We start from the raw sequence: 24,845 nt of genomic DNA on the forward strand, positions 1-24,845 counted from the left end.
CTGAAAAAGTAAGCGGTACTAAGGAACAGCTCAAGGGTTAATTTTCAACTTAATCATGTGAATTTGTATAAAAAGGGCATGTTAGAAAGGCAGAGTCTCTCAGAAGCAAAGATTGTCAGAGGTTGTAAACAACTGTGTCTAAAAATTGTGGAACAATTTCAGAAAAATGTTCATCAACCTGAAATTGCAAAAACTTTCAATATCCCACCACCTATAGCACATTATTTCATCAAAAGATTCAGAGATTCTGGAGAAATCCATGTGCACAAGAGACAAAGCGGACGGTCAATATTGGATGATTGTGAGCCATGTGTCCTCAGGCAGTACTGCATTGAAATAACCGCTATGGCCCTGGCCAAACTTTGATGGCAGCAACCAGGGGCGTACATAGAAGTCATGGGGCCCCATAGAAGAAGCTCTAATTGGGCCCCCCCCCCCCCCTACAAAAAATAAATATTTGTCTGTGTCACAGAAAAGCAGATCTCATAACTTTCCAGCCTTTACATAGTAATTTACCTCTTTCTGAAGTCGTAGATTCCTTTTTCATTGCCCCCATAAAGTATTATGCCAACAAAAGTGCCCCCCAAACAGTATGATACCCCTATGGTGCATTCCTCCACATGCACAGTATAATGACCCTATTGTACCCCACTTCAACTCCCCCGACAAAGTATGGTGACCCTAACACAGTATAATCCCCCACCTGTGAACCCCACAGAGCCCTCCATACACTCTCATGGCCCCACACAGCCCTCCAAACAGTATAATGGCCCCCACACAGCCCTCCAAACAGTATAATGACCCCACACAAACATTCACACTGTATAATTGCTTTCATACAGTATAATGGCCCCCACATAGCCCTCAAAATATTATAATGGCCCCACATAGCCTTCCATGTAGTATAATGCACCACCAATAATCTTCCATATAGTATAATGCGCCCTCATAATCCTCCATATAGTATAATGCTCCCCCCATAAACCTCCATATAGTATAATGCGCCCCCCATAAACCTCCATATAGTATAATGAACTTCCCATGGTCCTCCATAGAATATAATCCATTCCCCATAGTCCTCCATACAGTATATTACACACCCCACAGGGTAAAATGCAGCCCCCATATAGTATAATGCACGCCACAGTCCTGCAGTATTATGGGCACCACGTACTCACTGATTTTAAAATACCGTATATTTTAAATAAGCCGACCCGAGTATAAGCCGAGGCCCCTAATTTTACCACATAAAAATGGGAAAACCTATTGACTTGAGTATAAGCCTAGGGTGGGAAATGCAGCAGCTACTGGTAAATTTCCCCATCCTCATATGTGTGGCTCCCTCAATCCCACAATCCCTGGTATGTGTGGCCCCCTCAATCCCATAATCCCTATGTGTGGCCTCTTCAATCCCACAATCCCTGGTATGTGTGGCCTCTTCAATCCCACAATCCCTGGTATGTGTGACCTCTTCAATCCCACAATCCCTGGTATGTGTGGCCTCTTCAATCCCCCAATCCCTGATATGTGTGGCCTCCTCAATCCCCCAATCCTGGTAAGTGTGGCCTCCTAAATCCCCCAATCCTGGTAAGTGTGGCCTCCTCAATCCCCAAATCCTGGTATGTGTGGCCTCCTCAATCCCCCAATTCTGGTATGTGTGGCTTCCTCAATCCCCCAATCCTGGTATGTGTGGCCTCCTCAATTCCCCAATCCTGGTATGTTTGGCCTCTTCAACCCCCCAATCCTGGTATGTGTGGCTTCCTCAATCCCCAAATCCTGGTATGTGTGGCCTCCTCAATCCCCAAATCCTGGTATGTGTGGCCTCCTCAATCCCCCAATCCCTGGTATGTGTGGCCTCCTCAATCCCTAAATCCTGGTATGTGTGGCCTCCTCAATCCCCCATTCCTGGTATGTGTGGCCTACTCAATCCCCCATTCCTGGTATGTGTGGCCTCCTCAATCCCCCATTCCTGGTATGTGTGGCCTCCTCAATCCCTAAATCCTGGTAAGTGTGGCCTCCTCAATCCCCCATTCCTGGTATGTGTGGCCTCCTCAATCCCCCATTCCTGGTATGTGTGGCCTCAATCCCCCATTCCTGGTATGTGTGGCCTCCTCAATCCAAGTATCCTGGTATGTGTGGCCCCCTCATCCCCCAATCACTGCACATAAAACAATAAACACTTATACTCACCTTCCTTCCCCCCCTCTGCTCCAGCGCTGCGTCCTGTCTGCAGCAGCTCATGTCGGCATCTGAGCTGCGCGCGCTCTCAGAAGCCGAGGTGAGCGGCTGCCGGCACATTCACTCCTCTCCACGCCGGGACTATGGGAGTGAAGCGTGAATATGCTTTCTCTTCAGCAGCGGGCACTGACAGGAGCCGCTGCTCTGCGCTCCTCCCTGCCGCTACTAAAGAGAATGAATATTCCGTCTTCTCCACGCCCATGGGAGTGGAGAAGAGGGAATATTCATGTCTCTTTAGCAGCGGGCACACGTGGTAGCTGCAGCAGCGGCTACTGTGTGTGCTCCGCTCCTCCACTGCCGCAACCCGCTCCTCTGCCGCCGCAACCTCCTACTCACCTATCCTCCTCGTTCCCACGTTCTGCTTGGGGCCCTCATGAGCCCCCTCCGGCCACGGGCCCCATAGCAGTGGCGTGGTCTGCCGCCATTGGCGGTACGCCACTGGCAGCAACTCATCTCAGTTTCTAAATTAGATAACTATTTTTTGCAAATGAAATGGAAAAATGTGTAACTTTTATCTTCTACTATATGTTCTATCATCTGGTGTGAATAAAATATGGCTATAAGACTTCAAATCATTGCATTCTTGTTTTCTTTATATTTACACAACATCACAACTTATATTGAATTATGGTTGTACATTTGGTGTCTGTCTAAAGGAATGGTAAAGTAAAGACATGCAAAAGTGCAAAATGAGTGTGAACTGGTGTGATTGACTTAAAAAGAAATCTTTTGTTTTAATACCAAAGAATCCTTTTATTGAACGCCCACAATAATGTTTGTACATAATTCCAGAATTGTCACTTCTAGCTATGAATGAAGGAGTCGTATCCATCCTTTGATGGTGAAATTACCCATATGCCAGCTTGATGAATTAGAAACCAAAGGAGAGAAGTTTACTTAAAATGGTTATATTTTTCTTTTTGGCACAAATCCTATATTTTTAATAACCCTTGTGGCTTGATTTCATGTGAACATATAAATTATGATTAATAGTAGGAAATGTTTCACAGGTGCCAGTATTTAATAAAATAATCTACATTGTATCGAGCTTAATTACCATATACAAGAAACTGTAAGGCTATGTTCACACATTGGTTTTTGTTGCTTTTTTTTCTGCAGGCAAAACCTGCTCTCTTGGCAGTAAAGAAGCTGCTTACAAAAAGCAGGTTTAGCTGCATACTTTAGGATCACAAAGTTCAGCTTTGCTTCCACCACAGAAGCATGAACAATGCAAGGTGCTAGGTCACGAATGAAAGACCCATAAAACTATTTTGGAAAAAAAGGCAATTTGATCAATTTATTTAGTGTAGTGGGAAAATATTTTTATATGTGAAGAAATAGTGACTATTCTGAACAAAAAAAAAAGTTTACATGAGTTCATGAAAAAATACACAATTACAAACATAACAGGGGGGAGTGAATTGATCAGGAGTTGGTTTCCTAAGACATTGGCAGAGCATTGAGTTTGTAGGACACTTTACTTTCACAATTTGGTCAGTCCTTGAGTTGGTTGGGTATTGTTTAATTTCACACTTTGGTCAGCCAATTTTTACTTTATGCATATGACTAATTTAATTAAACTGTACTAATCCTAACTGCCATTCTAAGGTGAGGAGACCAAGACATTATGGTTAAAAGTTGGGAAGATCACAAAAATAAATGCGTTTCACATTCTGCTGTACCAGCTTTTTTCACACAGCAAAACCTGATACCAGTATTTTTTGCTGCATTTTTGTTGTGTTTTTGCACAAACGCTGCAAAAACGCTGAAAGAAGAGACATGCTGCAGTTTTCAAAAATCCATGAGGTGAGCTGAGTTCATTGGACATGACCTCGGCTCGTCACAGCCAGACACTGAGGAGCGCAAGCATGCCTGCGCTTCTCAGTGTCTGCGGCATGGCAAGCTGGATGGCAGCTTTCGGCTGTGATCCAGCCTGTCATGTGAATTTAGCAGAGCTGAAGCTGTCCTGGGAACCATGGAAAGGTAAGGATGAGGTTGCTTTATTATTTTACTTTTATTGCAGAAGACATTGGCTTCAGCTGGAATGGGCGTGATGGTAAGTAGGGTTTAATTTAGAACAGTAAAGAATTGTGTGTTTATTTCAATTAAAGGACTTTATTCTGGGTGTTTGTGTTATTTTTTAACTTTGACTATGGGGTTAGTAATGGGGGTGTCTTATAGACGCCTCTCCATTACTAACTGGGGCTTGATGTGAGCTGGCATTATAAGCTGACATCAACCCCAACCCTATTACCCCACTGCCACCGCCTATGGGCAGTGGGAAGAGCGAGGCTAAGTGCCAGAATTGGCGCATCCTATGGTTGCTCCATTTCTGGGGCAGCGGACGGCTGGTGTTTCTAGCCTGGGAGGGGGCCAATATTCATGGCACCCTTCCTGGGCTAGTAATATCAGCCCCCAGCTGGCTGCCTAGCCTTCGCTAGCTATTAAAATAGGGGGGACCCCACGTCATTTTTTTGGGGGTCCCCCATTTTAATAGCTAGTAAAGGCTAGGTATTCAGCTGGGGGCTGATATTAGTAGCCTGCGAAGCTCCGTGGGTATTACCCCCTTCCCAGGCTTCAAACATCTGCCCCAGCAGTCTGCTTAACCTCCGCTAGAGACTAAAATTACGGGGAACCCCACGCCAATTTTTTTTTTAATAAATCCTTTATTTTAACACTAAATGACAAGTACAGTAATCAACACTATCGCTGTACTTATTATATATGTGACTGACATGTTTCTATCTATCTAATCTATGTGTGATGCTCTATTCTTTCTATTCAAAATTGTCGGGTACCGATGCTGAATTGCCGGCCGGCTTTTTTAAAGAGACGGTGCATGAAAACACTATTATTTTTTTTAATAAATCCTTTAACACTAAATGACAAGTACAGTAAGCTGAGCGCTGCCATCCAGCTTGTCATCCTTCAGAGACACTGCAGAGCGCAGGCATTATGGGAACTTCCGATTCCGGTATTCGATATTCTAAAAGTATCGGAACTCCGATACCGCGAATATCGGTCGATACCCGATATTTCAGTTTCAGAATGCTCAACACTAGTGGACACATATAACTTATGTTTGCTAGACACTGCGCACAGACATGGTACCTGGCGTGCCATATCATGATAATTTGCGCACACTTTCCAATAGCAAACCTGTCTGAACGATTAACAAAGTAAAGGATTATGATTTTTAATTACCCCTGCATGTCATCTGGTTAACATTAAGTGATGATCACAAGATATGAACAGTTATACGCAAAGCATCTAAAACTACTCAGTTTTTATAGCAAAAGCTGCTTTCTGTACACTAAAATAGCAAGACACGACCGAAAAATACATCTTTGGTTACAATTTTTCCCTTAGTATATAAAGCAATATGTTAAAAAATAGGTCATCTAATACTGTTATAATAAAGAGCTAATAGCTAAATACTAAACTTGTAACTTGAAAGTTTTTGGACTTGACTAGTTAAAGACTAAGGTAGTTTAAAATTCATTTCTGCACTAATACAGTCACTACTACTACTTGGCAGCTATGCCAACAACAAAATAGTAGATTTTTTTTTTCTTTTGGGAAAAAAAATATTTTATCCCTTAAGCAATAAAGAACAATCTTTGGTATGATAAGGCAAAAAAAAAAAAAAGCAAGCACAGTTTTTGAAGACTGTATATAATTTACCAGTCACATACGAAGTAAAGAGATTATGGGAACTTATTTTGTGATAAAGCAAAGTTCAATTCAATACAGTGGTGGCCAAAAGTATTGGCACCCCTGCAATTCTGTCAGATAATACTCAGTTTCTTCCTGAAAATGATTGCAATCACAAATTCTTTGGTATTATTATCTTCATTTAATTTGTCTTCAATGAAAAAAAACACAAAAAGAATTGTCCTAAAGCCAAATTGGATATAATTCCACACCAAACCTAAAAAAGGGGGTGGACAAAAGTATTGGCACTGTTTGAAAAATCATGTGATGCTTCTCTAATTCGTGTAATTAACAGCACCTGTAACTTACCTGTGGCACCTAACAAGTGTTGGCAATAACTAAATCACACTTGCAGCCAGTTAACATGGATTAAAGTTGACTCAACCTCTGTCCTGTGTCCTTGTGTGTACCACATTGAGCAAGGAGAAAAGAAAGAAGACCAAAGAACTGTCTGAGGAATTGAGGAACCAAATTGTGAGGAAGCATGAGCAATCTCAAGGCTACAAGTCCATCTCCAAAGACCTGAATGTTCCTGTGTCTTCCGTGCGCAGTGTCATCAAGAAGTTTAAAGCCGATGGCACTGTGGCTAACCTCCCTAGATGTGGACGGAAAAGAAAAATTGACGAGAGATTTCAACGCAAGATTGTGCGGATGGTGGATAAAGAACCTCGACTAACATCCAAACAAGTTCAAGCTGCCCTGCAGTCCGAGGGTACAACAGTGTCAACCCGTACTATTCGTCGGCGTCTGAATGAAAAGGGACTGATTGGTAGGATACCCAGGAAGACCCCACTTCTTACCCCGAGACATAAAAAAGCAAGGCTGGAGTTTGCCAAAACTTACCTGAGAAAGCCTAAAACGTTTTGGAAGAATGTTCTCTGGTCAGATGAGACAAAAGTAGAGCTTTTTGGGAAAAAGCATCAACATAGAGTGTACAGGAAAAAAAAAAAGAGGCATTCAAAGAAAAGAACACGGTCCCTACAGTCAAACATGGCGGAGGTTCCCTGATGTTTTGGGGTTGCTTTTCTGCTTCTGGGACTGGACTGCTTGACCGTGTGCATGGCATTATGAAGTCTGAAGACTACCAACAAATTTTGCAGCATAATGTAGGGCCCAGTGTGAGAAAGCTGGGTCTCCCTCAGAGGTCATGGGTCTTCCAGCAGGACAATGACCCAAAACACACTTCCAAAAGCACTATAAAATGGTTTGAGAGAAAGCACTGGAGACTTCTAAGGTGGCCAGCAATGAGTCCAGACCTGAATCCCATAGAACACCTGTGGAGAGATCTCAAAATGGCAGTTTGGAGAAGGCACCCTTCAAATATCAGGGACCTGGAGCAGTTTGCCAAAGAAGAATGGTCTACAATTCCAGCAGAGCATTGTAAGAAACTCATTGATGGTTACTGGAAGCGGTTGTTCGCAGTTATTTTGACTAAATGTTGTGCAACCAAGTATTAGGCTGAGGGTGACAATACTTTTGTCTGGCCCATTTTTGGAGTTTTGTGTGAAATGATCAATGATTTGATTTTTGCTTCATTCTCTTTTGTGTTTTTTCCTTGCAAGCAAATTAAATGAAGATAATAATACCAAAGAATTTGTGATTGCAATCATTTTCAGGAAGAAAAGGAGTATTATCTGACAGAATTGCATGGGTGCCAATACTTTTGGCCACCACTGTAGGTACTAAAAACATGACTGAGGAATGAAGTACCTAATGAACTTAAAAAAATATTACTTTATCAAAAGTATTCACCAAATAATTCATACTCTCAGGAGCTGCAGTAGCTGAGATATTGGGTGTCCTTCCGCAGGGTCTTTACACTAGAGAGCTGGCTTATGCCTGAAAACACCACTGATCACCTTGTCCTTTAGTTCTCCTCCATACTATAGGCTTCCATACTCATTACCTGAAAGTAGTCGGAACCCACATATTTTGATGGGACCAGCTCAGGCCCAATCACAGGTGTCAGGAAAGAGAAAGATTGGGCAGATTGGAATCAAATTCCCAGTCCTCTTATTCTCCTGCCAGATAAACCAAGTGTTCATGTGTTTGGGGGAGGCAGGAAGGAGCGGATAGCCAAAATGCCAGCTTAGTGGGCAAATATTTCATGTGTACAGGCATCATCAAAAAATGACCTATTGTTTAAATCAGGTTTTTTGTGTTAAGTGTAAACATTTTGCAATCTGTTTTAAAAAAATGTAAAAAAAAAAGAAATCTTGCAATTTTCACAATGGGCTTTTTAGACTATGGATTCAGGAACCACAATGGTCCGCTACCGACTATCTTTTGTATTGAAGTGTCAGATGATCCTGTGCAAAGTGACATTGTGAAGGGAGGTGAAATCACTACTGTGAATGGTGGAACTTGTGTTATCAGCTGTGTATAAAGTTGTTAGCTGTCATTGTAATAATGTCTGATGATAAGGAGCCTCCTGAAAACCCTTAGTAAAAGGACAAGAAAGTAGAAGTCTAAAAAAGCCCAAGTGACCAGTGTTAAAATTTTAGAGAAAACAAAAGAAAAAGAAAATTACCCGTTTTGTTTTTTTAGATACATGCAGCAGAAAAACTGGATTTAAACAACAGGATAATTTCTGATGACAGACTCCCATTAATGCAGTGTAAGGACTCCTCAGATCCCAGCTTCCTGAACTGCTGTACAGAAGAATTTTGGATAGTTGGAAATGAGATTATCTGCTCCCACATCTTAACTATCAGGTGTTAAGCTGCTTATAGACATTAAATATGCAGGATGGACGATATAACTTCTATACGACTTGTCCAAAGTGTCTGGCAACTGCTCCCGTTCTCCTCCATGGAACGAAGATGCACATCAGACCCAACCAAACAGGCACATGAAGGAATCCGTCACCGTTTAGGCTGAAAGCAGCATTGTCCTGCACATTCCTAATGTCTATAGAAGGCTTTGCGTCTTAATTTTAGCCACGTTATCTCTGCTCTCAATGAGTCACACGTGACAGGTAATCTTTTATAATGTAGCCAAGTAACTGACCTACTTCATCTCCTTTCAAAATCAAATATGAGCATGATACCCTGTCACATTAGCCCCATATATTTATGGGATAGACACAAAAAACACTATTCCCTGAGTCCAGGAAATGTCCTGAGTGATGTCCTGAATTCCTCGCAGTAAGGCAGTTCTGTGTAACGGAGATACTTGAAGGCACAGTTGTTACAAGGTAGTGACTGTTCATGAGAAAAGTTGGTCTCCTTAAAGACACATATAGAGGCAGTCATCAATTCATTAAGGTAGAGATGGTTCATAGCATTATCCATTTGTAATACGTTAGCAGAGCTTTAGAAAAAGCCATGTAATGGGTGTTGCCTTTACAACTCCTTAAGTAACACATTCATCACACATAAAAAGCAATAATAATAAAAACCCACAAACATACATACATTTAGGAAGTACCTTGGATGAAGGTTAAGGGGCAACAAACAAACACAAATGTGGGTAAAGCAGCGAAATGAAGTCCATAATGTGACCAGCTGAGGTAGACATAAATCATGACGTCTCTTTACAACAAAGACAAATGGCATAAAACCTGGAGAGTTTCAGAGCCATTCACCATCCAGCAAAGCAACCTTCAATGTCAATAGATTTACTCAGCGAAACATTCTGAAGAAAAATGATAGATTTGATCTGAGACACCAGATTTCACAAACATTTTCTTTTTTTTTGCTCTGTCATTGTCCTTCGAACAGGCAAATGGCTGGAATATCTGGCTTCAGGAATTTTTTTTTCTTGAAATGTTTAGGAAATATGGATAATTTGAGGTATTGAGGAAATGCGCTCCTCAAGAATTGACACTGGGAGATTTTCCATGTTTGCTTAAGGAAGGGTCCTTTCCACATTCTTCAACACTGAATGAGTTGGGTGTGGGCGGTGAGGTACTGATCACAGAGCAGAGGTGAATTTCATCAGTAGACTCATGGGAATACCGCCCAGAATCACTGGTTTCATGACTTTCCTCGCTGTTCCCAGAATGTTCTGTATCTGCTGCTATACTATGTCGCATCTGGAATGTGCCAGGATGACCAGGTGATGTGGGAGACCCGTCCTCTCCCATCAGGACCGTTGTGCCAGGACAATATACAGAAGTCTTAGTTTTTCTTTTGCACTGCGTAAAAAAAAAAAAAATTAAATATAATGCACTATTTTTACATATACCGTATTTTTCGGACTATAAGACGCACCGGACCATAAGACGCACCTAGGTTTTAAAGGAGGAAAATAGGAAAAAAAAATTCAAGCAAAAAATGTGGTCATGATGCCCTGTTATGGGGGAGGGGGTCTGCTGCTGACAATGGTATTGGGGTAATGTCCCCCAATTCTGTTAATATCCTCCATCCTGGTATGTATGGCCCCTCCTTCCTGATATAAGTGGCCCCCATCCCATTCTGGTATGCATGGCACCCCTTTATACCCCATCCTGGTATGCATGGCACCCCTTTACACCCCATCCTGGTATGCATGGCACCCCTTGAGCCCCCATCCTGGTATGCATGGCACCCCTTGAGCCCCCATCCTGGTATGCATGGCACCCCTTGAGCCCCCATCCTGGTATGCATGGCACCCCTTGAGCCCCCATCCTCTTATGCATGGCACCCCTTGAGCCCCCATCCTGGTATGCATGGCACCCCTTGAGCCCCTATCCTGGTATGCATGGCACCCCTTTATACCCCATCTTGGTATGCATGGCACCCCTTGAGCCCCCATCCTGGAAGGCATGGCACCCCTTTATACCCCATCTTGGTATGCATGGCACCCCTTGAGCCCCCATCCTGGTATGCATGGCACCCCTTGAGCCCCCATCCTGGTATGCATGGCACCCCTTGAGCCCCCATCCTGGTATGCATGGCACCCCTTTATAACCCATCCTGGTATGCATGGCACCCATTTATACCCCATCTTGGTATGCATGGCACCCCTTGAGCCCCCATCCTGGTATGCATGGCACCCATTTATACCCCATCTTGGTATGCATGGCACCCCTTGAGCCCCCATCCTGGTATGCATGGCACCCCTTGAGCCCCCATCCTGGTATGCATGGCACCCCTTGAGCCCCCATCCTGGTATGCATGGCACCCCTTGAGCCCCCATCCTGGTATGCATGGCACCCCTTGAGCCCCCATCCTGGTATGCATGGCACCCTCTGAGCCACCATCCTGGTATGCATGGCACCCCTTGAGCCCCCATTCTGGTATGTATGGCACCCTCTGAGCCCCCATGCGCCCTCACACAGTGTGAGATGCTGTGCTGGAATAGTCACTGCTCCTCGCACCGGGACTCTGTGCGTGGGGAGCAGTGACAATTCAGTCTGTTCAATAGCCGGTACACTGTACCACAGCGCGGCTCCTGTTGCCGCTCTGTGGTCAGTGTGCCTGCTATTAAAGACCATGGATATTCACTACAACCCACGGGCGTGGGTTGTAGCGAATATTCATGAGCTTTAATAGCGGGCACACTGACCGCAGAGCGGCAGCAGGAGCCGTGCTGCGGCTCCAGTGTGCCGGCTATTAAGAGAAATGAATATTCATTGCTCTCCACGCCCATGGGCGTGGGGAGCAGGGAATATTCATTTTCCTTAGTAGCGGGCACAGTGTAGGCTGCAGCAGGCGGCTGCTGCCTCCTGTGCCCCGCTGATCCCCCGCTGCCGCTCCCCCACACCCACCACCATGCGGCCATACAATAATATAGTATTCGGACTATAAGACGCACCCCCCACTTTCCTCCAAAATTTTGGAGGAAAAAAGTGCGCCTTATAGTCCGAAAAATACGGTAAATACAGAAATGTATTAAACATTGACACCATAAATGCTTACTTGTCCTGCATTGTCTTTAGTATTGCCCTTGAAAAATAACCATTTATTCTTTGTGCTTTGCTTGACAATCTGTCCATATCCATTAATGATTAGATCTGAACCACCCTGCAATAAAAAAATGCATTTTAACATATTTTTAAATATTATCTCAAGCAGATAAATTACAAGATACAATCTGCATATGAGATCTATACTAATGATTACCAGTGGTAGACAACTGTTAAGGTGCATTTACACTAGCTGATAATCGTTCAGAGTCGAACGCTAACGACCCATTATTTACGATAATTGTGTAATGTGAGTGGGTTGAGCAACTGATCGATGTGTCTAAAAAAAAAAGCTTACACAATTGTGTAATGTAAATGAAGATTGTTCACTTGAACCACAATGCTCGATGTTACGATGTAACTATCACTATTCAACTGTTTCATTCATGATTCTCATCCTATATAAACACTGTTTGTGCGTCGTGAGTTATGATTGCATTGCTCATCATTTAAATCACACATATCAAACTCTGGCCCTCGGGCCAAATCTGGCCCACGGGGCGGGCATATTTGGCCTGCAACTCCGGGCAGGCCACCCCCTGCCCAGCATCACATTTTCAACTGTATCGGCATCCTGGATGCCGATATAGTTGAAAGCAATGACAACAGAGGGAGCTGTCAGCTGACACTCCCGCAGCCATCATTCTCTCTCTGTGTCTGATGTTTCAGTGCATAGGGCGTGATCATGTCACTAATTTGCGCCCGCAGTGCCGAGCACTGAAGAGCTTCAGATTGCTCGTGCCAAGACTGGAGCAGCGAGGGACCGGGGAGAGGTGAATAATTGTTTACTTGTATGGAGGACTATGCGGTGCCCATTACACTGTGTGGAGCCATATTATACCATGTGGAGGACTATGTGGGGCCACCATTTATTTGACCATATAGAAAGGTAAGGAATAGTGATGAGTGAGCACTAAAATGCTCGGGTGCTCGACCCGACTAACGAGCCCAATGTAAGTCAATGGGAAACGCAAGCATTTTCCGGTGCCCCTCCCCCCCATCAGAGGTCTGGAGGGGGCCTAAAAATTGAACAAATCGATGGGAACAGTGCTAAAATGATATGGGAGCAGCATGGGGAAGACCCCTGGAAGCATCTCTGACTCCCAGGTCACTGCTGTGAACAATGTGGTCAGAGTATTATGCCACTTTTATGGACTCACAATAATACATACAAAAACAAAGCCAAAATGGATTTTCCTGGAAAAAATGTTAAGGAACATGCTTTCCAGGGTAATGACTTGTATATAAGGCAAAATAAATAACCAAAAACAAAAATGCTCCTCCACACCTTGGCCTATGTTCACATGTAGCGTTTTTATTGCTTTCAACGGTGAAAAATACATTCACCGGTAAATGTAATTTTAACATTTTACTATCTTAAATTGGTCATGTGTGTGAGACATGATCAGACACCTCCACCATACAGTGCTGAAATGACATGGGAACAGTATGGGCAAGACCCCTGGAAGCATCTCTGATTCCCAGGTCACTGCCTAAAACTGTGGTCATTAGACATGATCCTATATTATTGCGGTAATAATACAGACATTTTTGGCAACGTGACAAATATTAAACTCCATTTAAAATGGGAAAGGTGCATGGCAAGGGACCTGGAAGTGGACGTAATGGTGACGGTGCACGCAGAGGCCGAGGCCATGGGCAAGATGAAACTGTGCCTGCTGAGGGAGCACAACAAGCACCCACATCATGTCGATCTAGCTTCCTGTCCCACTTTCTACGAGGCCGTGGAATACCACTCTTGAAGGCAGACTAGTGTGAAAGGGTTGCTGGTTGGATAGCAGATAAAAAGATAATGCTTCCAGTCAGTTTGCAACCATCACCACCCTGTCTTCCACACGGTCCAGTCTCCGTAGCGTGAGTCTGGACCACATTATTATTATTATAGCGCCTTACATGTGAAAAAGGGGTATAGATAGCAAAAACAATTACAATAATCTTGTAGGCTTGTCGGAAGATGTAAGTCTTCAGGTTCCTTTTGAAGGTTTCCACGGTAGAAGAGAGCCTGATATGTTGGGGTAAAGAGTTAGAAAGTAGGGGGGGATGCACGGGACAAATCTTGTATGCGATTGTGGGCAGAGGAGAAAAGAGGGGAGTAGAGAAGGAGATCTTGTGAGGATCGGAGATTGCGTGCAGTAAGTATCGGGAGACTAGGTCACAGATGTATGCAGGAGACAGGTTGTGGATGGCTTTGTATGCCAAGGTTAGGGTTTTGAACTAGAGTCTCTGGGCAGTGGGGAGTCAGTGAAGGGATTGACAGAAAGGAGAGACCGGGGAATAGCGGAGGGGGGCGTGGATTAGTCAGGCACCAGAGTTTAGGATAGACTGGAGGGGTGCGAGAAGGGAGGCCGCAGAGCAGAAGGTTGCAGTAGTCGAGGCGGGAGATGATGAGGGCAAGAGCAATTGTTTTTGCAGATTCTTGTTTGAGGAATGTGCGGATCAGGGAGATTTTTTTTTCTTGCTTGGAGTCGGCATATTCCTCAGTTGTCCTTCAGCATTCAGTTGTCCCTACCCCAGTCCTTGGAATGCAAGCGCATAATATACGAGCCAAACAGGCTACAATACTAAACTGCCACATTTCTCGACTGCTTGCACTAGAAATTTTGCCTTTTAGGGTCGTGGAGGCGGAAGCTTTCCGCAACCTCGTGGCGGCTGTCCCTCGGTACTCAGTCCTCAGCCGCCACTATTTCTCCCGGTGTGCCGTCCCTGCCTTATACAAGCACGGGTCCCAGAACATTACCGTACCCTCACCAACGCAGTTACGGGGAAGGACCACCTAAGCAGACACATGGACAAGTGCTTGTGGCCAGGGATGGTACATCTCACTGACGGCACACTGAGTTAATATAGTGGAAGCAGGGACCCAGTCGGACCCTTGGATAGAACACATCCTCCCGACCCAGAGGATTGTGGGCCCTGGGTCAATAAAGCTTCAACACTATGTTCACAAGGTAAACAGCAGTGGTGGTCGGTCTCCTAGACAACGAGCAAACTCCTTTATGATGGTAGAGGCCACCATCTCCTTAGTTTGCTGGTTGTCACAAATAATTTGGAGATTCGTGGCAGCTCTGGTTATGCTGTAATTTAAATGTATTTTTTTCCTTTTTGTCCAGCAAGGGATAATGTTAGTCTCTTGGTGGCAGCCTTTTGTTAACGGTCAGCTGATGTTGGTTGGTGACACTCCCACCTCCCTTTAAATAGCCACATAATCCATCAGCTGACCACTGGTTATAGTTCATTCTATGCTGACCTCTTTGAAGGAGCCAGTCTTTGGAGAAGCTGCGGTGTTCGTTGCTGTTGTTGAGGTGAAGTTTTCTGTTGGTGAGATAAGTGTATTTTATGTTGTTATCTTCCTATTGTTAGTCTTCCCTTTCTTGTGTGTCCTATTGCAGTGGTGAGACTAGTGTCTCGCTGGCCTGCGAACTAGCCAGGTTAAGTCCAGGACCAGCGAGGGCTTAGGCACGTGATCGCGCACTGGGAGAAAGACCCGTCTAGGGACGATAGGGGGGAAAATAGGGACAGACACAGGTTGGTGTCAGGAGGTGTCCCTTCCCTTGTTCCCTAACGCTAGGGCCCTCCTTCCCCCCTCTATCTCCCATTGCATCCGTGTGTTGTGCCGTCTGCCGGACATCCCCTTGTTGTTCCATGACACTGGTACTTTTCTGTGGGAATGAGCGTCTCCAACCAGCCTGGAATATCCAGAGAATGGCACGGCATGGTTTGGTATTAGCACCCAGTACCAGAAGTGAAGCCATCCACAATTTCCATCTCAGGAATTGTATTTGGTAGATTGGCTGCCCAAACATTAGTTTCTCACAAAGGATCTGAAGACATTGAGTGGCAGTAGGTGCAAGTTTCTCCAGCATGACCTGTTTGTTAGATATCAGAGGCAAAACAGAATTGGGATTTTGCCAAGGTGCCAGATTGCATCTTAAGTCTTATAGATTGCTGGAGCCAGTCCACAGTAAAAAACAAAAACAAAAACACCCACAGAGTGTCTGGGAACCTTCACACAGGCTTTTCTTAGCCAGGGTGAGAGTTGTAATTCACCACAGCCATATTCTTTAGGTAGGTGAAAGGACTGGCATAGAGGGAAACTGTGTCTACTCCGGCTGTCATTTCTCCGCCACTAGGTTCTGGCCATTGTCACACATGACCATGCCTGGCTGTATGTTCAGCGGTGAGAGACACAGATCTGCTTGCTCTGTTTCAGCTTTCAACAACTCTGCATCGGTGTGCGGTTTGTCACCTAAGCATATAATCTTCAGCACAGCTTGTTGCCACTTGATCGAGGCAGTGCTGCAGTGCTTCCAGCTTGCGACTGATGTTGTCATTTCGGAGATGGAGGCCGAAGAGGAGGAGGAGGTGCAGGAGCTGTACAATGTGATTACATTGAGGTTACATTTGGTTTTTATACCAAAGACCCTGCTATGTTTCTATTATAATATATATACATATATATATATATATATATATATATATATACACACACACGTATGTATATATATTTTACACATATACATATATACACAGTGGTTACGGAAACCCCTTTAAAGTTTTCACTCTTTTTTCATTGCAGCCATTTGGTAAATTCTAAAAAGTTCATTTTTTTTCTCATTAAAGTACACTCTGCACTAGTGTTGAGCGAGTATGTTCCGTCCGAGTATGCTCGGGCCGAACTACGAGTATTTATAGCTGCTCGGTGATAAGGTTAAATCGCTCCCGTGTGAATGATTTGCAACTGTTTGACAGTTTTATTACATGTGAGGAATGTGTAAGAAATAGACATTCCTCACATGTAATAAAACTGTCAAACAAGCGCAAATCATGCACACGGGAGCGATTCAACCATATCACCGAGCAGCTATAAATACTCGGTGCTCGGCCCGAGCATACTCTTCGAAAGGGTTAATAGAACATACTTGCTCAACACTACTCTGCACCCCATCTTGACTGAAAAAAAAACAGAAATTTAGACAGTTTTGCAAATTTGTTGAAAAAGAAAAACTGAAATATCACATAGTCATAAGTATTCAGACCCTTTGCTCAGACACTCATATTTAAGTCACATGCTGTCCATTTCCTTGTGATCCTCCTTGAGATGGTTCTACTCCTTCATTGCAGTCTAGCTGTGTTTCATTAAACTGATAGGACTTGATTTGGAAAGGCACACACCTGTCTATATAAGACCTCACAGCTCACAGTGCATGTCAGACCAAATGAGAATTTTGAGCTCAAAGGAACTGCCCAAGAAGCTCAGAGACAGAATTGTGGCAAGGCACAGATCTGGCCAAGGTTACAAAAGAATTTCTGCATTACTTAAGGTTCCTAAGAGCACAGTGGCCTCCATAATCCTTAAATGGAATAAGTTTGGGACCACCAGAAGTCTTCCTAGACCTGGCCGTCCAGTCAAACTGAGCAATCATGGGAGAAGAGCCTTGGTGAGAGAGGTAAAGAAGAACCCCAAGATCACTGTGGCTGAGCTCTAGAGATGCAGTAGGAAGATGGGAGAAAGTTCCACAAAGTCAACTACTGTATCACTGCAGCCCTCCACCAGTCGGGCCTTTATGGCAGAGTGGCCCGACGGAAGCCTTTCCTCAGTGCAAGACATATGAAAGCCCGCATAGAGTTTGCTCAAAAACACATTAAGAACTCCCAGACTATGAGAAATAAGATTCTCTGGTCTGATGAGAGGAAGATAGAACTTTTTGGTGATAATTCTAAGTGGTATGTGTGGAGAAAACCAGGCACTGCTCATCACCTGCCCAATACAATCCCAACAGTGAAATATGGTGGTGGCAGCATCATGCTATGGGGGTGTTTTTCAGCTGAAGGGACAGGACAACTGGTTGCAATTGAAGGAAACATGAATGCTGCCAAGTACAGAGATATCCTGTATGTAAACCTCTTCCAGACCACTTCCAGAGTGCTCTGGACCTCAGACTTGGCCGAAGGTTCACCTTCCAACTAGACAATGACCCTAAGCACACAGCTAAACTAACAAAGGAGTGGCTTCAGAGCAACTCTGTGACCATTGTTGACTGGCCCAGCCAGAGCCCTGACCTAAACTCAATTGAGCATCTCTGGAGAGACCTGAAAATGGCTGTCCACCAACGTTCACCATCAAACCTGACAGAACTGGAGAGGATCACCAAATCCAGGGATGAAAAACTTGTTGCATCATTCCCAAGACGACTCATGGCTGTACTAGTTCAAAAGGGTGCTTCTACTCAATACTGAGCAAAGGGTCTGAATACTTATGACCATGTGATATTTCCGTTATTCTTTTCAGTCAAGACGGGACGCAGAGTGTACATTAATGCGAAAAAAAATGAACTTTACCAAATGGAAAGGGGTCTGAATATTTTCCGTACCCACTGTATATGTACATGTATGTATGTATGTGTATATATACAGTACAGACCAAAAGTTTGGACACACCTTCTCATTTAAAGATTTTTCTGTATTTTCATGACTATGAAAATTGTACATTCACACTGAATGCATCAAAACTATGAATTAACACATGTGGAATTATATACTTAACAAAAAAGTGTGAAACAACTGAAAATATGTCTTATATTCTAGGTTCTTCAAAATAGTCACCTTTTGCTTTGATGACTGCTTTGCACACTCTTGGCATTCTCTTGATGAGCTTCAAGAGGTAGTCACCGGAAATGGTCTTCCAACAATCTTGAAGGAGTTCCCAGAGATGCTTAGCAGGCAGGCTACCTCTGGCGAGCACATGGAGGGCTGTGTGGCCCTCCAAAGAAATGCCACTCCACACCATTACTGACCCACTACCAAACCGGTCATGCTGAAGGATGTTGCAGGCAGCAGATTGCTCTCCACGGCGTCTCCAGACTCTGTCACGTCTGTCATATGTGCTCAGTGTGAACCTGCTTACAACTGTGAAGAGCACAGGGCGCCAGTGGTGACTTTGCCAATCCTTGTGTTCTGTGGCAAATGCAAAGCGTCCTGCACAGTGTTGGGCTGTGAGCACAACCCCCTTCTGTGGACGTCGAGCCCTCATACGACCCTCATGGAGTCGGTTTCTCACCGTTTGTGCAGATACATGCACATTTGTGGCCTGCTGGAAGTCATTTTGCAGGGCTCTGGCAGTGCTCCTCCTGTTCCTCCTTGCACAAAGGCGGAGGTAGCGGTTCTGCTGCTGGGTTGTTGTCCTCCTACGGCTCCCTCCACATCTCCTGGTATATTAGCCTGTCTCCTGGTAGCGCCTCCAGCCTCGAGACACTACGCTGACAGAAGCAGCAAACCTTCTTGCCACAGCTCGCATTGATGTGCCATACTGGATGAGCTGCACTACCTGAGCAACTTCTATGGGTTGTAGAGTCTGTCTCATGCTACCACGAGTGTGAAAGCACAACCAGCATTCAAAAGTGACCAAAACATCAGCCAGAAAGCATTGGTACTGAGATGTGGTCTGTGGTCCCCACCTGCAGAACCACTCTTTTATTGAGTGGGTCTTGATAATTGCCAATAATTTCCATCTATTTTCTATTGCATTTGCTCAACAGCATGTGAAATTGATTGTCAATCAGTGTTGCTTCCTAAGTGGACAGTTTGATTTCACAGAAGTTTGATGTACTTGGAGTTATATTCCGTTGCTTAAGTGTTCCCTTTAATTTGTTGAACAGTGTATATATATATATTTATTGAGGTGTGTCCTGACTGAAATTACAGCATACGCAATAACAGTATAGGAGACCCACTTCTTAATAATGGGAAGGACAATTCAAATATATTCTATATTCTACATTACCTGTCTTATCTGAAATTCATTTACGGGTGAGCTATCGCAGTATGGATAGCGTATTACACCGATCCAGCCAGGTATGATTGCCTTATACTGCGTGCTGCAGAAAAAAAAATACAAATCTATTCTATTTCCTATCGATACCGCTGTTAGATGCATTTGAAATAGAGATAGGTGCTGCTAGGTGGTATAATCAGCTCGTGAAGAGTGTTCATTCTGGTCGCATAAATCTCTTCCACAGTCCATGACTTTCTTCTTTTTTTGTTATTTATTTGGCCTTATATACAAGTCACGACCCTGCAAAGAATGTTTCTTAACATTTCTTCCAGGAAAATCAATTTTAGCTTTGTTTTTGTAAGCTTTATTGTCAGTCCGAAAAAGTGGCGTAATGCTCTGACAACATTGTTCACAGATATACTGTTGGTCAGCGACCAAGGGTAAATGGGTTTGAACAACGCACAACTGGGATAGTTTAAATGGAGTGTAATATCTGGCACGCGCCCAAAAAATTCTGGATTGTTAGCGCAGTAATATCTGATCCCGTCTGATGATCACAGTTTTAAGTAGTGGCGTTAGAGATATGGTATTGGTCAGCAACTAAGTGTGAATAGGCTGAACAACACACAACCGGCAGTCTTTAACTGGAGTCTAATATTGGGTATGCTCCAAAAAATATCACGATTATTACAGCAGTAATATGGGATCATGTCTGATGATGGATAAGTTTCTCTGCTTCCACAATACAGCAATGCGAATAAAAAAAATAAATTAAAAAAAAAAAAAAAAAAAAAAAATCGAGCTGTATTCTGTTAACAAGCAAATGGAGCAGTAAAATGGTGTACTGTATTTCTTTTTAAGCAAATAATCAGGATTAACCACTTCGCACCAGAGCCTGTTTTTGCCTTCGTGACCGGGCCAATTTTTTCAATTCTGACCACTGTCACTTTATGAAGCAATTACTCTGGAACGCTTCAACGGATCCCCCTGATTCTGAGACTGTTTTTTCGTGACATATTGTACTTCATGATAGTGGTAAAATTTCTTTGATATCACATGCGTTTATTTGTGAAAAAATCGTAAATTTGGCGAAAATTTTGAAAATTTTGCAATTTTCAAACTTTGAATTTTTAAGCCCTTAAATCAGAGAAATATGTCACACAAAATACTTAATAAATAACATTTCCCACATGTCTACTTTACATCAGCACAATTTTGGAACCAAAATTTTTTTTTGTTAGGGAGCTATAAGGGTTAAAAGTTGACCAGCGATTTCTCATTTTTCCAACAAAATTTACAAAAACATTTTTTTAGGGACCACATCATATTTGAAGTCACTTTGAGGGGTCTTTATGACAGAAAATACCCAAAAGTGACACAGTTCTAAAAACTGCACCCCTCAAGGTGCTCAAAACCACATTCAAGAACTTTATTAACCCTTCAGGTGCTTCACAGAAATTTTTGGAATGTGGAAGAAAAAAATTAACATTTAACTTTTTTCACAAAAATGTTACTTTAGACCCAATTTTTTTTATTTTCTCAGGGGTAACAGGAAAAAATGGACCCCAAAATTTTTTGTGCAATTTCTCTTGAGCGTGCTGATACCCCATATGTGAGGGAAAACCACTGTTTGGGCGCACGGCAGGGCTCGGAAAGGAAGGAGCACCATTAGACTTTTTGAATGTAAAATTTGTCTGAATAATTAGCAGACACCATGTTGCGTTTGGAGAGCTCCTGATGTGACTAAACAGTGGAAACCCCCCACAAGTGACACCATTTTGGAAACTAGACCCCTTAGGGAACTTATCTAGATGTGTGGTGAGCACCTTGAACCCCAACGTGCTTCACAGAAGTTTATAATAATCAGCTGTAAAAATAAAATTTTCACATTTTTCCCGCAAAAACGTTTTTCATCCCTTAATTTTGCATTATCATAAGGGTAATAGGATAAATTGCACCATGAAATTTGTTGTGCAATTTCTCCTGAACACGCCGATACCCCATATGTGGAGGCAAACCACTGTTTGGGTGCACGGCAGGGCTCGGAAGGAAAGGAGCGCCATTTGACTTTTTGAATGCAAAATTTGTTTGAATAATTAGCGGACGCCATGTTGCATTTGGGGAGCCCCTGATATGCCTAAACAGTGGAAACCCCCCACAAGTGACACCATTTTGGAAACTAGACCCCTTAGGGAACTTATCTAGATGTGTGGTGAGCACCTTGAACCCCAAGGTGCTTCACAGAAGTTTATAATAATCAGCTGTAAAAATAAAATTTTCACATTTTTCCCGCAAAAACGTTTTTCATCCCTTAATTTTGCATTATCATAAGGGTAATAGGATAAATTGCACCATGAAATTTGTTGTGCAATTTCTCCTGAACACGCCGATACCCCATATGTGGGGGAAAACCACTGCTTTGGTGTACGGCAGGGTTCGGAAGAGAAAGGAGCGCTATGTTGGCTGGGATAGGCAGCAGACACCATGTCACATTTGAAGAGTCGCTGACATGCAGAAACAGCAGAAACCCCCACAAGTGACCCCATTTTGTAAACTACACCTCTCAAGGAATTCATCTAGGGAAGTAGTGAGTATTTTTTAATTTTTAAATTTATACCATTGAGCAGTGAAAAAAGCATAATTATATTTTTACCACAAAAAAATGTTTTACCCTCAGATTTTACATTTTCACACAGGGCAATGGGTAAAAATGGTGCCGAAATGTGTCACACAATTTCTTCTAAAAGTGCCAATACCCCTTATGTGGCTGTATCGTACCGCTCAGCCATACGGCGAGATCTGGGGGGGACGGAGTGCTATTTGACAATTGGAGAACAAATTATTGTAGAATAGGCATTTGGATTTGGGAGCACAAAATTTTTTGAATTTCTTTTGGGGGGCAAGGGCCATTTCGCTTTTCCAGAGCCTTTCTGCTACCAGTAACTTGGAAGTCCCTTATATTTTTAACAGATGACGGACCTGAGTGGGGACTAGCTTTTTTTGAGGACTGAGTTGAAGCTTTTATTGGGAACATTTTACGTAACATTTATCCGGCGCTCTAGGCTGAGCACTTACATCGGGGTTTCCATTTAAATTTCCAAGTGATGTAATTCAGATGAAACCCCTGCGGGATCCATTCACTGTAATGAGGCAGCAGAGTTACTCTGGACTCCGTCTGGCCTCTGTTTAGCGGTGTCCTTTTTTTCAGAAGTGCACAAAACTGTGGCCAACCGCACTTTTATGCACGCCTAAAACAAATGACACCGTGGGATCACAGGCCAGACGGCATCCACAGTGGCCTATATCTGCCTCATTACAGGGAATCTTCCGTCATGGGTTCCGGCTGAATCACATATTTCAGAGATTTACATGGAAACTCTGGCGTAAGTGCTCAGCGCAGAGCGCAGGATAAATGTGTGCCGAGCCATACTGCGATCTTTGGGAGACATAATAAACAAATCAGTAGCAGGTGAAGAATTGGTTTTATTTATTTTTTTTACGCCGTTCCTAGTGTGATATAACTGATTAGATTACTTTATTCTTCAGGTCGGTGCGATTACAGAGATACCAGATTTATATCGGATTTTTATGACTGACAGCTGTCACACACTAAGAGACGCTTTTTTTTTGCAAAATCTAGTTTTTGCATCGCCATATTTTGAGAGCTATAATTTTTCCATATTTCGGCCGACAGAGTCATGTGATGGCTTGTTTTTTGCGGGACGAGTTGACATTTTTATTGGTACCATTTGTGGGTACGTGACATTTTTTGATCGCTTTCTATTCCGTTTTTTTGGGAGGTAAAATTAACAAAAACGAACAATTCAGGAATTGTTTTTTGAGGTTTTTTTTATGCCGTTCTGCGTGTGGTAAAAGTGATCAGGCAGCGTTATTCTTCGGGTCAGTACATTTACAGCGATACTACACTTACTGTATATTTTTTTATGTTTTGGCGCTTTTACACAATAAAACAATTTTAAAGAAAAAATATTTTTTTTGCATTGCTTTATTCTGAGAGGTATAACTTTTTTATTTTTGGCTGATGGAGCTGTATAGTGGCTTGATTTTTGCAGAACAAGATGACGTTTTCAGCGGTACCATTTCTATTTCCATTTTGCTTTTTGATCGCATTCTTTTCCACTTTTTGTTTGGCGATATGAGGAAAAAGCATAGTTTTTTGCTCCGTTTTTTATTTATTTTTATTACGGTGTACACATAAGGAGTTAATTAGTGTGACAGTTTTATAGCTCGGGTTGTTTCGAACGCGGCAATACCAAATATGTGTACTTTTTTTATTTTTGCATAACTATATGGATTTATCGGTTTAATATTTTATTTATTTATTTTTATTTATTTTGTATTTTTTTTTTAACAGTTTCAAAACATTTTTTTTTACTTTTTTTACATTTTTACTTAGTCCCTGTATGGGACATTAATTTTTATTTTTCTGATCCCTGATCTCATGTAATGTAATAGACATATATTACATTACATGAGATCTTCACTGACTCTTTCAGTCAGTTTCCTGTCTGGCATCAGCTACATACAGGCTGAAGTCAGACAGGAAGGACACCATATATGGCAGAGCTGGAGGCGGTCATGTGACCTTCAGCTGCCATAGCAACGCCAGGTCCTGAAAGCAATCAAGGGGTCGTCAGAGAGGTAAGTGGACGACCCCCTCTCCTCCTGCTGTCTCCTATATGCAGCGATCACTATAGATCACAGCATATAGAAGACAGCAAAGGGTTAACATCACTGGGACCTGATCTAATCAGGTCCCGATGATGTTCCCTGTCAGAGCTAACACTCTGCACCGCTCTCACAGCGCTTGCAGGACCCAGGGGGTCCTGAGCACTGCGAGACCACCCACCGTTTTTAAACGTCCGCGCTGCACAGAGCCCAGGCAGCGCGGACGTTTATCTACAGTGGGCGGTCGGGAAGCGGTTAAGAGCAAAAAAAAAAATTAGCCCTGATATCTAGAGCTATGGATATCTGTAACAGCAGCAGACAGAACGTGAAATAGATCCTATTCTGCTGTATACAGTGTCCACAAACTCTGCCTGCCTAACTCCTGCTATCACCAGTAATATATGCAGCTGGATTAGTCCTCAGAAGGACTGTTAGTTCAGATGGATATAGATCTTGCTGTGGAATACCTAATACCTCACTAAAAACCACCAATTCTCTCTCTCACTCAGCAGCAGCTCTCCC

This window comes from Phyllobates terribilis, unplaced genomic scaffold, assembly GCF_046119375.1.
Source record: "Phyllobates terribilis strain yellow unplaced genomic scaffold, ASM4611937v1 Scaffold_11__3_contigs__length_659146591, whole genome shotgun sequence".
NCBI classification, from domain to species: Eukaryota; Metazoa; Chordata; class Amphibia; order Anura; family Dendrobatidae; genus Phyllobates; species Phyllobates terribilis.